The following is a 16165-nucleotide window of genomic DNA, read 5'->3' as shown; positions in this document are numbered from 1 at the left end:
CCTCACATTAATATTTGTGTAGTCTTGGTGATAATTACTTATCTTTCCTCTGCTTTTGTGGCCATTACCTTAATACCAAGAGCACCCATTGGTGCTCAGGGCCTGGCTATTTCTGTCTCTATGCTCAGGAGTGACCTTCTGGTGGTTCTTAAGAAATCATGTATAGTGCTGGAGATTGAACCAGGGTCAACTGAAATAGTAACATGCAAGCCAAGTGTCATTTCTCTCTCCAGCCACTTGATCTGCTTTTTTTCACTAATGAAAAAGGTGTCTTTTCAAGACCTAAGGACCTTAGTCGACTTTAGTTCTACATAACAAGTGCACACTTGGAAAAGGTCTGCTCTGGACTGATTAAGTAAAGCCTATTTGACCTTTTAGGAGGATTGGTTCCCAGAAACAAGAAGTAAAGTCATAAAAAGCACTTAGTAAAGCAAGCACTTGCTCCTAATTAGTATTATCATATACACCCTATGATATGATATCATATCATATGATATACACCATATAATCACCCTTGATGACTTCAAAAATTTGAGATTATAGATCAGAATATTCATCTTAGAATCTAAATCTGATTTTGCTCAGCTCTATTGAATCTTTCTGGATTTGGGGCTCTGTGTTGTTCCCACAATGTTTTTTTAAACATAAAACTCTCTTGATTCTCTTGTGAGTCTTTCTGATCATTCTCTCATGTAGGTGTCTTACATAGTCACTGTTCCTTCAGTCAGAATTAGACTGATTACTTCTGCTTACAAATAACAGGGATAATCCTCTTTGCTTGAGCAGGTTCACTCTTTAATGAAAAGCAGAAAGAGTACATTTTCTATAATTTCCTGTTATAGAATTAAAAGTCCTTAATCATTGAATGTAGTTCAGTGGTGAAAATCATTCAATCTTAACAGAAGATACTTGGCTGAGTTAATGAAGACCATGACATAGGATATTAGAAAAGAGCCTTTATTTATTTAGAAACTTGATGTTGGAGTGAATATTGTTCAAGTTTTCTCATAACTCTCCTGATTTTAGTATCAAAAGTCCAGAGCTCCAGGATGCCTCTTAGTATTGGCCAAACCAAGACTGCTGGCTTCCCTGTGTCCTGTAGTTATTGGATTGTTTCTAACAGATTGGACAGAAATGGTCTTCCTATTGGGAGACAGGGAAGTCACTGGAGTATGGGCTCAGTCATGCTACCTTCAGAAGTCTGAGACTCGGTGCAAGACCATCTCCTGATTATGGTAGCGTAGGTCACTCAGCTTTGAAAAACACACTAGTATTTTATGTTTGCAAGACTTACATGGAGTAAGTAGAATTATACCAAATGTTTTATATTTTCTCTAACTTGAGAGAGATCAGAGGAATTTCACAATATGTAGCTTTGTGTAAGGCACTCAAGTTGTATCCTCCAGTTTGCCATGTTTTTTTATGTGAAATAGCAGCAGCTATAATATCCATTTTCCCCAAGAATTTTGTGGTTCATATGTTGATTACATTTCCCTAGGAAATTGACAGAAGGACTTGCTTTTCTATTTCCCCTGAAGAAGAGATTTAATGGGGGGGAGGAGGAGGTACAGAAAACATGGAATTAGATTTGATAGAATTGTAGAAATGACAACTGCTGCCAAGGTAGTTAATAACAGTCTAAGACAGCATAAATCGCCTCTTGTGTCTATAAGCATATGTCTCTTCCCCCCAGTAGGCTTGAATAGTTATACAGAAATGAAGAAAATTACCTGAAGAAAATTGCCTGAGTGGGACTGTTATAAGTGGAGGGCAGGGCTTACTTAATTAAAGCACCATTTAATTACAGCTATAAGTTAAGGAGATGGAATGCCAGACAATCATATGGGCATACAAGAGGTCTAGGCCTTGTTGGGTAACAATTAATTTCAATTAATCTGGGAAGGGGAAGGTGTGATTATAAACAGAAGCAGATTGATCTAGGAATCATTAGTGAAGTGCACTTTTAATGAAATGAATATGAGTCTACGAAAAATCATTGTAATTATCATTGTGTGGGATTTGTTAGGAAAAAGAGAAAGATGGCCTCTCTGGGTCTAAATAAAAGCTGAAAGGCTGAACTCTGGGCTCTGCCTCTTTAATGAGACCCCTTGTGCTCTGGGGTACAATTCAGGAAGTAGTAAGCCCATTACAGCAGCAGGGCTGCTTATAAAGACCCATGAGCCTCCTCTAGCCACAGGGCTCACATCCTCCTGTAAGCCACCACTTATGACCCTGTGGGCTCCAAAAAGCCATAAAGTCCAAGTGCAGATTTCACATCCTCTCTCCCTCCCTCCCCCTTGCGCAGTTCCTGGCAAAGAGGCTCTTTTCCTAGCAGTTCTAGATTTATTTTTTAATTTTTCATTTGTCAGCTAGGAAGAAAAGCTCCTCATTCTTAGCCAACTCAAAATAAAATAAGATGAAATATAAAGTATCATCAAGGAGAGAGATTTATCTAGTCATAGATGAAGAGGAGAATAGGAATATAAAATAGTGTTCTTCATTGAAGAGAACTGTGAGAAATGAAAGGAAATTAAAAGAGAGGGGAGAGAGTTCTTGAGCTATTCAGGAACGGACACACAAGCAAACACACACACACATACACATAAAGAGAAATGTCTTTCTATATAGATTTTATTTAACTTACTATGTTGAAATCATTCCAAAACTACCAGAAACTTTAACAATAACTCAGAGAATCCCATATATTCTTTACTCCAGTACATCCACTGTTTTTTCAGGACCATCTTTATTTTATAATAAGCTGCCAAGTTTTATCCCTGCTATACAATGGACTAAGATATGGAACAATGATAAGGCCTGGGCAGGTCAGGTAGCATTTTAGTCTTAAAGATTCTGAAGCTCTTTGTCAAATTTTTGAAGGCTGCCTGTCAGAAACAGCTCTGCGCCTCCAGAAAGTTTTTATCCCTGGTATCACAGTAAGAACTTTCCAGTCCTTGGAAATATTGGACATTTTTTTGCATAACTGTTACTCATCTATCAGTAAAGATTTGTTTACTTCAGACGTATTATTTTTTTCTATGGCTCAGTTGTGCTATTTTGATCAAACAGTGGTCAAGGTTATGACAGGTGGAAGTTGATTCTGTGATATAAAACTGCCTTATCTGATGTGAAAAATAAAATATATAGTTGTAATAAAATACATATTACATATTTATTATTGATAGGCGTGGCTTCCAAAAGTCTCCTCCAAAAATATTTCTTTCTTCAACCCCTTATTTTAACATTTGGAAAATGTAAGAAAACATGGCCACAAGCAGGACTGTGGTATTGTGATGTAAATCATACCCATTGCCCAGCCTGCAAACAGTGCCTCAGTCTGGACACTCACAAGTTTAGCACCAATAGCATCTTGAAATGAAAGACTCCATCACAAGTCCTAGAGTTTTTGAGTCACTCATGTAAACAAAAGATGCCATTTCTTACTTATCAAACGAAACCACAATGACAAGTACTTATATCAGAAGAGAGAACTTTCCAGGCTTGTTAGGTGATATTACCCTCGTTGGTCTCTGAATTGGCACTATTTTGATGAAAAGAGGAAGCTCTTTATAACTCATACGAAAATATCATCCGTTAAAGAGGTAGCTTCTTTCAAGCTCTGGAATATACAAGATTAATCTATTTGAATTCACTTTGGAGTTTGGAGCTACAGAGGATACGTTGGCACTTGGTTGTTCAGTTTTCCAAGCACCATTTATTAAAGAGACTTTCCTTGCTCCTCTGTCTGTATTGTTTCCTTTGTTGTGATTAGTTCTTTATGTGTGGATTGGTTTTGGGATCTCAGTTCTGTTCTTTTGATCTAGGTAGCTGCTTTTATTCTACTAGCGACTCTTAAATACCACAGGCTTGCTTTCTCTGCAACTCCTTTTCCCCTTTTGCAGCAGTAAGCAGCCTATTGACTAATATGAATTAAAATTCTTTTTTTTCCTTTATTTAAACATCTTGATTACAAGTATAATTGTGATTAGGTTTCAGTCATGTAAAGAACACCCCCCTTCACCAGTGCAACATTCCCACCACCAATGTCCCAAATCTCCCTTCACCCCATCCCACCCCCACCTGTACTCTAGACAGGCTTTCCAGTTCCCTCATTCATTCACATGGCTATGGTAGTTCTCAGTGTAGTTATTTCTATAACTGCACTCACCACTCTTTGTGGTGAGCTTCATGAAGTGAGCTGGAAGTTCCAGCCCTCCTCTCATTGTCTCTAAGGATTGTTGCAAAAATTACTTTTATTTTTCTTAAAACCCATAGATGAGTGGACTAAAATTCTTTCTAAATGTAGGTGAGAAGATTGAAGAAGACCAGAATCTAGCTCTGGGTCTGTTCTGACATTTTGAGAAACTTTTAGATTGATAGATTTAACTGCCACTGGAGAATGAATGAGGAGGCTAGTTCTTCTGCCAGTCTGTTTTGACATCATATTATTGATTAATTGATCTCCCATGTCCTTTGCAATCACTGCTTGATGTCTGACTTGTCAAAGGACAGCTTATGTTACTCATAGTCATCAAAATTTCTTCATCTAGCTCATGTCTAGAAGATGGTATTACAATATTTTCAAAGTTATCTTTCTCTTATGTTTTTGTTGTTGTTCAGTCTCAGCCTCAGTAAACTAAAGAGAGATCCTGTGGCAAGATTAGCTTCTTCCTTTCCTCATCCTACCAGGGGTCTCAAACAATGGGGCTATCAGGCTGGTTCCCATCCCCACAGTGGGATGTGAATTTGTGGTTTCCTGCTTTCTAGGTAAGTGTTTTAAGTCACCAATACTTAAGCCATTGACAAACCTTTCTTCTGAACTCCCAATATAATAATTCTTGGAAGGGATTCCAATATGCTAAGGAGGTACAAGGGCCACTCCTGCTGATAGTTGGCCTGACTATGCAGTGGTGTTCTGTCTGGCAGTCTTCACTAAGGGCATCATCACTAAGCTAAACCCATTGGTGTTCAGGGGACCATTTGGTGCAAGGCATTATACCTGGAATTTCCATATGCTAACCATATGCTACAGTCCTTTAAGCTGTCTCTACAGCCTAGGTCTCCCAGTTTCTATACTTTTAATGGCTGGTTGTTTGGCTGCAGAAATAAATTGATTAAACTTCATGCTGTGTGTCACCTTGTGATGCCAGGGAGCAGCTTTGGGGATGTGTAGAGATGGTATTCCTGAATTGCTGCACCCTCAAAGCAGTGCAGCTGGCAAAGTCCAGGTTCTCTCAAAAGAAATTCAAGGGGAGCCCACATTTAATAATAGGCAAGACCAAGAATATAAAAACTTTAATCTGAAAGACTATTGTATATCTCTGTACATTGCTGCATTACTTATATTAGCTTAGCTATAGAAAGGACCCAAGTGTTTGGCAAAAAATGAGTGAATGAAGAGGCTGCAATATCTGTACATCATGGAGTATTGTTCAGCTATGATAAACAACAGGTTTTCTATCATGTGCAGCAATTTGGATGGAATTGGAGAGAGTCATACTAAGGGAAGTGGGTCAGAAAGAGGAAGACAAGTATCAGTGGACTCATTCATGTGTGACATATAAACAAGCAAGGTATCAGACAATTCTCAGTAGAAATGAACCCTGAAATTTGGTCAACAGAACTGTGATCTGAGGGTGCTGAGGGTTGGAGGAAGGAGAGAAAGGGACTTTCAGATGAGGGTGGAGGGAGGGATCTGACACTCTAGTGGTGGATAGTGCAGTAAGTATAAAATAATATTATTGGCACTATTGTAAAATACAAATTAAAAAATAACCAAAGATAGGGGCCTGAGTGATGGCACAAGAGGTAAGGTGTTTGCCTTGCATGCGCTAACCTAGGACAAACCTCTATTCAATCCCCCGGCATCCAATATGGTCCCCCAAGCCAGGAGTGATTTCTGAGCACATAGCCAGTAGAAACCTCTGAGCATCACCGGGTGTGGCCCCAAAAGCAAACAAAACAAAACAAAACAAAAAATAAATAAGGACATAAAAACAGGTCAGTACATTGGGAAGATGACTCAAAGGATTGGAGTACATGATTTTCATGTGGAAACCCTGGTTTCAATTACAAGCAGAGTTATTTCCTCAAGCACTGAGCCCCCAAATACTGCTGGGTATGGTCAAAAGAAAGCACAATGAGATCAGTGGTAAGGGAAGGAGTGATGGAGGATGGCATTTATTAGAGCAAAAGAAACATACAGGTAAATTTTAGTGGTCACATCTGAAATCTATATAATGTTCTAATATAAAGATACTGCAATTAGAGAGAGACAAAAGAATCAGAAAAGAGAAATACATGCCTGAGTGTGTGAGCTTCACAGACTGGTGAGAGGTATGGGTGCAGATCCTAGTCTTGCCTCTCTGCAGGTGAGAATTGGTTTTGTTTTGTTTTGGCTGTGCTGAAGATTTAACCCAGGGCTGCACTCATGCCAAACAACTAGTTTATCACTGAACCTCAGCCCTGACTGCTTAAAATCTACTCATTTAAAACTTTTTTCTTTTGATCATGTGAGGAGTAGAACCCAGGTCTTATGCATGCAAGGCAGGTAGGTGCTATACTACTGAGTTACATACCTGGCCCTTCATTACAATGACGGTAACAACCAAATACATTTGTTATGCCTGGAAAGCTTAGGTTGAAAACGAACGATCATTTTGAACAGATAATGTGTAAACTATTAGATATCATGGGCTTACCGGAAATCTTTTTGATTAGTACATTCAAAGGTATGTCAAAATATGGATGAATAGCCCCCCTAGGGGGAGGACCCACTTCCAGTTGGGTATTGAACCCTAAATGCTCACCTTCAAAGACTCCTGTCCAGAGAGAAAGGGGGTTTGCTGGGCTCAGAGGAAAGGCTGTCGGGCTGCCAGACACTTTAAAGCTGAGTGTGCCTGCCTGAGTGACTCACTCAGTCACAGCCCCGGGGCTGGCTGGCCCTGTCTTTCTCAGGTTGCCACAGTGAGGAAATTGGTTTTGTCAGCACACGGAGGTAAGACCCGCTTATCAGGCCCTCCGTCATCCTCAGCAAGTTCACAGGAGGCAGATGTGTAAATCAAAATGCCGTCTTATTAATTCACAGTGACAGATATAAGCGGCTGGAGATCAGACCCAGTTCTATGTCTAGCACGTTTGCTCTCCCTGTGGGGAAATCGACGTGGGAAGTCAAATTATCATGAACAGACAGCTGGCGATCTGGAGCCCGCTCGGACAGCCGGCAGGAATGAGAAATGAATCCTGGGATCCCCGCCCCAAATGGCTGCACATGGAGGGAGCAGAGGGCTCAGGGCCGGACACCTGCTCCAGCCACACTGGAAGATTTCTGGCTCCCTCTCCACCTGGACACAGCAGTGATCTAGGCTCACTGAGTGACCAGGAGCTCTTTCTCTAGCATGTGCATTTCTGGAACTAGCTTCTAGCTTCCCTTTTCTTTGACCTTGATTTCCCACAGACCTATCCACAAAGGCCAGAAAACAGACACCTCCAGACCCATCCTTACTGTAGGTTGGTTCCACAGCACCTGGCCTGCTCCCTGCAACTGTGAGTGAGCCCAAACACAGTCCCAAATTTGACCTGTAAGAGGTCTTTCTGGGCAGCTAAAACTGATGAGCTGATAATGCTAGATCAATGCCTCTTTCAGAGCAGGGACTGCCTCTTCTCTGTGAATCATGGCTGCTTTTCAAGGAAGGGGAAGGGGGTGGAATAAGGAGGAATGAGGAGGTAACAATGATAACTGATGATAAACAAAAGCGTTGTTTAAAAGTCTCAGACATTTTGGTTGTGAAGAGGTAAGGTAATGATGTACATCAAAACCATAAGAATCTGGGACCAGAGTGATAGGATGCTTGCCTTGCTGTGGCCTACCTAGGTTGGATCTCTGACATCCCTTATGATCCCTTGAGCACCACAAGGAGTGATTATTGAATGCAGAGCCAGGAATAAGCCCTGAGCACTGCTCGGTGTGGCCCCCAAACTAAAATAAAACCAGCAGCAACAAAACACCTTAAGGGTTAAATGGAGTTTCATCCTTGGCACATCCTTTGTCCCTGAGCATTGCTAGGAGTGACCCTTGATCATAGACCCAGGAGTAAAACCTATACTGCAGAATGTAGATCTCAAACAAAACAAAATAAACAAAGGAAAAAAATAACCTTAAGAGTCAACACTAGTGTATACTTACCTGTCAGGGGAAACATAATCAGGAAGGTGGTTTTCCCAGTTTGAGGCTTATCCATTGCACTCCGGTTGTGTCGACCCCTGCGATTTCCCCAAATCTGGGAAACTCGACTGCATAATTTGTGGTAGTGGGGGAGACTGCGTTCTCACTCTCCCCTAAAAAAAAAAAGGAAAAAAAAAGAGTTAACACTAGTGTAAGCAAGTCACCCACATATTTATAAGTTAAAAAAAAAGATTTTGCTATGGATGCTGGGTGGGGAGAGAAAAGAAACTTTGGGTCATTGGTGGGAGGATGCTAATGTTAGTGCTGGGTTTGGAGATGAAACATTTTGCCTTAAAGTTTTATTAAAGTCTTCGGAAATTATGGCGCCCAGACAAAGAAACCAACACTCTCTGCAGCCCTCCCCACCTCCCCCAATGCCTTAATTGAACCCAGAGACAGCTGTAGTTGTGAGCTGGCCCTGAGAGAGCCCAACTGAGTACCCTGAAAGACAACCTTCACACAGGCTAGTTCTGAGGCTCTGCTAGTCAGCTGACAGCTTCATAAGAGGAGAGATATCGCCTACAGGTAATGCCTCTGGTTCAGTTTCTTCATGCCCTTGCTGCTTGGAATGCTGCCCTCTGTCTTCCTCATCATCTTGTTTTCAGGAAACTTGTGTGCAAACCATGACCCTGGCAAACTGTCCCTCTGCTTAAATCACAGTCATTGACCACAGTGGTTGAGACTGTCCTGTGTCAGACTCTGTTGTGCTAATATCCTGCATATGAATCAATTTATTCTGCACATGCTGAGAACTTGGGTTGTATTTTAATATTCATGATACAGATGAGGAAAGGGAACACAGGTTAAGTAACCTGCCAATGTTAACTAAGTAGTGATAAAATAAGTACCCAAACCTACCAGTCTGCTTCCTGTGTTTGTCCCCATCTCTATGTGGCTTTACTTCTGTGTATAGAATTAGCCCATCATGTTAGCTATTACTGTTTGTTTTCTAAGAGTCATCCTTAGAATGGGGGAATATTAATAGGTAATAGTTGATTTTACAAATTGTAAATCCATGAACTAGTCATTTATCTGTCTTGAATTCAATTGGTTTAAAGTGAAGGCAAAACTACAGAAATTTTAAGTTTCTTCCTGATATTTTACCTTTTGTATTTTCAACCACAGTACTACTGCCACCATCATTCCTTATACCACTACTACCACTGTTAGTATTACTACTACTGCCACTACTATTACTACTACTACTACTATTATCACCATTGACATCATCATCACTATACTATGTTGTATGGATTTTTTTTTACAAATTGTATAAAGTATTTTACTTACCATTAAATTATCATCCAGTCAAGAAGTAGTTGTTAGATGCTTGGGGATGGTGCAGTGGTTGTAAGGCCCACACCCTTATAAGTGTGAGGCTGCAAGTTTGATCAAGGTTCCATTGTATGGACTAAGTGGATCCTGGCAGTTGTCTGAACTTCCAATGCTGCAAGTGATTTCTGACTATACCACATCCTGATGTACTCAAGGATCATAATGAAAATGTGTGATCCCTGGAAACCACTGCATCTAAAAAGACATGTGGCACTTGAGCCAGGAGTGTGAACACTGCTGTATAAGAATCACAGCTCAGGGAGTGTGATTCTTGAATGTGATTTTTGCATGGCTAAATATCTAAGCACCACAACCTGATGTGTGACTCCGAGCAAGTGAGATGACAAAGAATGTGTGAGCACCACAGAATTCTACAAGAGCAAAAGAATAGTAATAGAAGCAAGAAATCAACAAGTAATTCTAATTTACTTTAGATTTTCAGCTGCTAGAAGGTATATAGAAGCCATTAATTAATTAATAGAACAGTTAATAAACATTGTTTATGTTACTAATCTGAACTGGTTCCATTAATCATCCTGTGATATGAACATGTCTTCTCCTTCTTTTCCTTCTCCTCCTCATTATCCCTTCCTCTTCCTTCATCATCTTCTTTTTCTTCTACTTTTTCTTTCTTATCCTTTTCTTCCTCTTCCTCTCCTACTTCTTCTCTTCTTTCTCTGCCCACTCTTTTCCTCCTCTACCTCTCTCTTTTTCTTTTACTTCTCTTTTATCTCTTCTTCTGTTATTTCCTCTTTCTTCCTTTCCTCTTCCTTTTTTCCTTTCCTCCTCCTCTTCTTGTTCTTGTTCTTCTTGTTCTTGTTCTTGTTGTTGTTGTTCTTCTTCCTCTCTTCCTCCTTCTTCTCCTTCTCACCTCCTCCTCCTCCTCCTCCTTCTTCTCCTCCTCCTCCTCCTCCTCCTCTTCCTCCTTCTCCTCTACCTCCTCCTCCTTTTCCTCCTTTCTCTTACACCAGGCAGTGTTTAGGGCTTACTCCTGGTTCTGAAATTAAAGATTGCTCCTTGCAGGCTTAGGGGAACATACTGAGTATGAGGGAGTGGGCATAGTTAGACAAATGTAAAGGAAGCACCAGCCCACTGTACTATCTCTCTGGCCTCTTATATTCATTTTAGAGATGAAGAAACTCATGATAAGAGAGTGTTAACAGATGAACTGAAATCTGAGAATTCACTTCTTTTGCTATTTATCCCTCAGAGGTGCTGTAAAATACACCTGTCTTCCCATAGCTGCAAAATTTTGTCATGAGCAACGGGTACACAGTGTATTTCCCAGGCATCTGTCTTCCAGAGAAACAATAAGATTGTGCCTGGCCTAATGTACTTTGCTAGCTTCTCGCTTAAGAGAACAAATTGTTCTAAGGAAGGGTTTGTGGAGCCATGTATCAACTGAATACTGTGCATAGATGTCATTTTGAAATTGAGTAGTTGGTACTGAAAGATAAACATTCTGTGGCTTTCTGCTAACTGAATTAGAAATTCTCGGCATTGAACAATGACTCATGCAGGATCGCCCAGGAGCTTGGCAAAGTGAGAAAGCAGCTCAAGAGACTGAGCCTTCCACCCAGTACAGTCTGACCCCTTTATATTATAGAGGAAAGAAACCTGAGAGATCTAATAGGAATTACAGCAGCTAATCACAAACTAAGTGCTTGCTTTGATTAATTAGGGGATTATAGGTAATCACTCCTGACATTTGCCACCAAAGATTTTCCAAAGAGATCTACTTTGTGCAGAAGAGAGTGCTGATGATCTCTCCTTCTGCAATTTTGTTCCCTGAGGTTTTTTTCTCTGAGCACTGCTCTGCTCCTCCAGGCTGTATAATTTCTTCAGACTTCAAAAGGAATCTTGGCCTGAGATAGATTTGTCTGATGGGAAAAAGAAATGGCTATAAATAGATCAACCCTAATTATCATTGTGAAAAATCACCCTGAAGATGCTTGGGTTGATCAGGACCTAGAAACCTTTAAAGAGGAAAGGGGTGAGTGACATGAGCAAGTCAGGGACCCTTTAGGTAGAAAGCACCCCTGGGATAGGAATTTCTGTGATCACTTAAATTTGAGGCCTCACCAACATAGGTTTGACTAGGCATGAGTATGCTTGCTTTCTTCCTTTCTGTGTGTATATTTTGTGTTTGTGCGCATGTGTGTTTTATATCAGGTATTGAATCAAGGGCCTTATACATGAACAGCTGACTTGTTTTTTTGCAGAAATACCTTAGAGCAGTGATTTTTTCAGCTGTTTATACCTGTGGACAAGTGAAAAAATGAGAAGCATTTTATAGACTGCCAATATTGAAATAAGAAAAATGATTCCTAAGAAGAATATATATCAACATATATCATTTATCACTGCTGCATGATCCAGGTGTATCTTGTGACTAGTAAATAAATTTCTCAGAGGCTGGCAGGAAATTTCAGGACCTATACTAGCTTGTGGATTAGAAATTGAAAACTACTACCTTATACTGGACACATAGTTCAGGGGATTAAGACACTTGCCTTACATGGAACCCACTATGCTTTGCTCCCTGGCACTGAAAATGGCCTTCTGAGAATTGTCAGAGGTCATTCCTGGATCAGGAGTAGCCTCTGGGCATTGCCAGGTATGAATCTAACTCTTGCCCTTGCCACCCTCCAGAAGAAATCCAGTGACTCAGAAGAGCAAGAAATATATATTTTACACAGAAAAAAATAGGGTATTATCCCTTTCATCCACTGTTACCCCTCCCCTAACTTTCTGCCTATTTTAACTGGATAGTGAGACTCTCCCACAGTTGGGAGGGGGTTTGTGTTCATAATTAAGGGTGGTCTAGTAGGAGGATGAGAGGCAAATGCAGAAACGGAGAGGGAGACGCAGCAGAGGGACAGTTCAGAGATAGGTTGAATGCAGGAGCAAGAAAAAAGCAACTTAGTTTAAAGGCTATGTGAAGAATATGCACATGGCAGTTAGGGACTTGTAATAAAGCTGATGTCTCCTGAAACTTCATCTGACTGACTGTGGATCATTTCTTTGCCATCATCCTTATACCTACAGACCTGCCAGGCTGGGCCCAGAAAGGCCTCACCATCCATCCATGCACCACTAGAACTTTATAATTAATAATTCATGCAACAACCCACAGAAGTTCTTTTTTGGCTTATATCTCTCCTCCTCCCTACCTGCATTATTTACTGTTCATTGAGAAGTTTACATTGTCTGATGCATCTCAAAGGACTATCTTAGGTCCCAGGTAAGCATCTTAATTAGAAAAAAATCAGTGTTTGCTAACAATATAAAGCTAAGTAATAGATCCAGGCACATTATGGCTTTTGTTGCTACTGCATATTAGTCTTTCTTCTATCTTATATCTTGTAGTAAATAATTTCTAATGAATAGGAGACTTATTGCACTAATTAGGTATCACTTCTAAAATGTTGCACAACAAACTAACTCTACACAGTGACTCATGACAACAAGTGTGCTTCCTCCTATTCTCCTGTGGGTTAGAGGCTGGAAACAGACCTCTGAGTTTCTGCTCTGAGCTGTGAATTTATTAGATTGGAGAGGTTATTGTTTCTTTGGTATTGAATCTCAGAGCTAAGATGACGGACAAAGAGAACTAGGGCAGGTCTTTTCCTGGTGATGGCAGATATACTAGGAGACTAACAGAAAAAACAATGCCATTTAAGACCTGTTGTAGATTGATTTGGATCTTTCTAAAGTCAATGCAGAAATCTCAGTCATCTCCCTCTTACCTATGGATATGAATTTGGGAATAGGGACTTTGTAGATGTACTCAAGTGAAACATGACATCATGCTTATTTAGAGTTGTCTTTAATCCAATTACTGGTGTCCTTCTGAGGTGAGATAAGGTCTGATATAGATACATAGGATAAAGGCATTTCACATATACATCATACATGGGCTGACAGAGATCCTTATTGGAGTAATTCTATCAGTTATTCTAAGCAATGAAAAATTTACAGTTAATCGATGGAATTTGGTGAAAAATCACAGACAAGCTTCCACCTCTAATTATGCTTGAAAGTATCAGCCAAATGAGCTTCCTAAATATGTATTTGGGGACTATGTTATTGTGAGAGAACCAAATTCTGTCCTTTTAAGCACTAATTTCTAATAAAAAGTAGTACAAGACCTACACCTGTAATTTCTATTTATATGTCATTGGCCAAGTCATGTCGCAATATTAAGCTCCAAGTCAAGAGGAAGAAAGAGCATCTTAGCCATGTGAAGCCATGCCAGAGTTCAGCCAGAGAGCAAGGTGAGTAAACAAGGATAATTATTTAATCTACAGCATGTAATATTCAGAAAACTTTATGTTTGGAAATATCTTTAGGCAAGGAGGTAGAATCTAATAGTTAATAGTGTGCATCTTGAATTAAGAAAACTGTGACCTTGAATCTTTATTCTGCTACTTCTTACAATAAGTGATCACAGGTCAAACACTTGATTTTCAAACACTGATTCATGGCTTTATTTATAAAATGAGAATAAAAATGACAACTCTTTTACATAACATAAGGTGATGATTGTAAAAGTATTAATTTTGGCTGTTGATGGATAGTTGGGATCAATTCATCAATTAATGTGGTCATCACTATTTCATAGTAAAACAACAATAAGGAATTTGAATAATCAAGGATTGTTTATCAATTGAGACTTTAGAATGGATAAAGTCCACTAGGAAAAAGATAGTAAAAATTAAAATTCTGATCTATGAAGCATCATTTAAGTTGTGCTGATGATTCTTTGAGTAGGCATGAAGAATGGGAAGACATTATTTGTCTGCAGAATAGCAGTTGTTTGAAAAGACTTATGTGGAATATAAAGGAGCAAGAGATAAAGTTCTCAAGTCTAGATGAATAAAAGTTTTGTCAGGAAACCCACATGGAAAAATCCTGGAGTAGGTTTGGATGAGATAGAAACAGCAGCAAGAGTTTTGGAGTCTGTATACTGATCTGCAAAGTTTTGGAATGAAGTGTACATAATATGAAAATACAATCTGGTATATTGATTACCTCAACCTAGAACAATTAATAAAATTTTAGTATGGAGATGCCTTTCTTCAAAGACAGCCAAATATGTGATAGACATATAAAGAAATATTTGCCTGCCCTGGGAGAGTCACAAACCTAAGGAAACTTGGGAACAGAACCTATGGGAAGAGGTCAAAGAGGAGAAAATCAAGGTGATGTTTATATTCGAGTTGCCTTTTACATCACATGATTAGAAGACAAATTATGAACAAATGTCAGGTATAAAAGAAATACTAGTGGGTATGTGTGAAAAAAATTAGAAGGGCATGGATATTTCTCATTAGACCAAAAGAACAGCAAGATTTTTACTTCCTTATCTGCAGATTTTAAAAGAAGGGGGAAATAAAACTAATAGATTTTTTTTTTTTCAATTTGAGACAAAAGAGGCCAAGTCAAGGGTTGTTGGGAGTCTTCCACCAGCAAGTGACCATTTGACTTAAACTCCTTAGTTTTCCTGCTCCTCTGCCATTAGAGTAGCTAAATCACCATTTTTATTAGTGCATGGGGAATTTGGAGAGGAAAGTAACCCCATGGTGGGCATGGTGACTGGAATAACCTGTTTGTTGTGCAGGAGGGTCTAGAGTCCTGGAGATGATGTAAGATTATAAAATGGGCCAAAAGGGCCATAAGCAATCTTTTTTTTTTTTTTTTTTTTTTTTACCAATTTGCTAGCAAAGCTAAGTGTTCATTCATCCAATGATGACAGGCCACTTTTTAAGCATACTAATTCTCTCATCTCCTGAGACTCTTTTGTGCACCTTCAAACATTTCTAAAGGCTCTTTCATTGCTTGGAATGGCACTTCATCTCTCTTTCCCCAGAAAATGTTTTTTCTCTTCAAGGCTTATTTCAAGCTTCCTTTGAGCTCCTCTTCTCTCTGCCTTGTCTAGCTGTTGGTTGAGAGTGGAAATGTGTCTAATCTGAACAAATACTAACACAAGGCCTGGCATGAGGCAGGTATTACAATATGTTTTGAATGGATATATAAGTGAAAGTAAACCCATCAAAATGAAATAAATAGCCCACTGGGCTGCTTGGCATTTTGGAAGTGAGTTATTGTTTTTATAAAAAGCAAAAGTTAAAGATGCATGCAGCCTATTTTCTATTTAGAGGAAAATTTGTCTTGCACTCTTTTGAAAATAGATAAAATAGACCTGTAAAACAATTGCTTCTGAAAGTGATGAACATTTTGGGAAAATGTCTATGGAGAAAGTTCTCTGTGATTTCATTACCTAACCTACTATATATTACCTTAAAAAAACAAAGGGTATAGATAGAAAAATGACTTCAGATATAACATAGAGAAAAACAGTAGTTGAATAAGAATGTATCACTAATAAACATTATGCAAATCTCCAGAGCACCTTCTAAATTAATCTTCTTGGGGGGGCTAGAGCAGTAATACATCAGGTAGGACATTTGCCTTGCACTCTGCCAACCCAGGTTAAAAAAATTAGTCTTTTAAAAGCATTTTAAATTTATTTATTTTAAATTTTTTATTAAAGCACCATGATTTACAAAGTTATTCATAGTTGAATTTTAGAAATAAAATATT

The 16165-nt window shown here is 39.2% G+C and overlaps 1 non-coding gene across 1 annotated transcript; it reads left to right on the top strand.

The window, feature by feature from the left end:
• The first annotated feature begins 8177 nt into the window (after positions 1-8177).
• On the top strand, positions 8178-8340 carry LOC126008012 (U1 spliceosomal RNA). The gene has a single exon (XR_007495454.1). It is a non-coding gene; the product is annotated as a U1 spliceosomal RNA (small nuclear RNA).
• Positions 8341-16165: the final 7825 nt, after the last annotated feature.

The sequence above is a fragment of the Suncus etruscus genome, chromosome 4 (assembly GCF_024139225.1).
Source record: "Suncus etruscus isolate mSunEtr1 chromosome 4, mSunEtr1.pri.cur, whole genome shotgun sequence".
In the NCBI taxonomy this organism is placed as follows: domain Eukaryota; kingdom Metazoa; phylum Chordata; class Mammalia; order Eulipotyphla; family Soricidae; genus Suncus; species Suncus etruscus.
The sequence above is the reverse complement of the archived record's forward strand: the minus strand, read 5'-3'. Positions and strand labels throughout refer to the sequence as shown.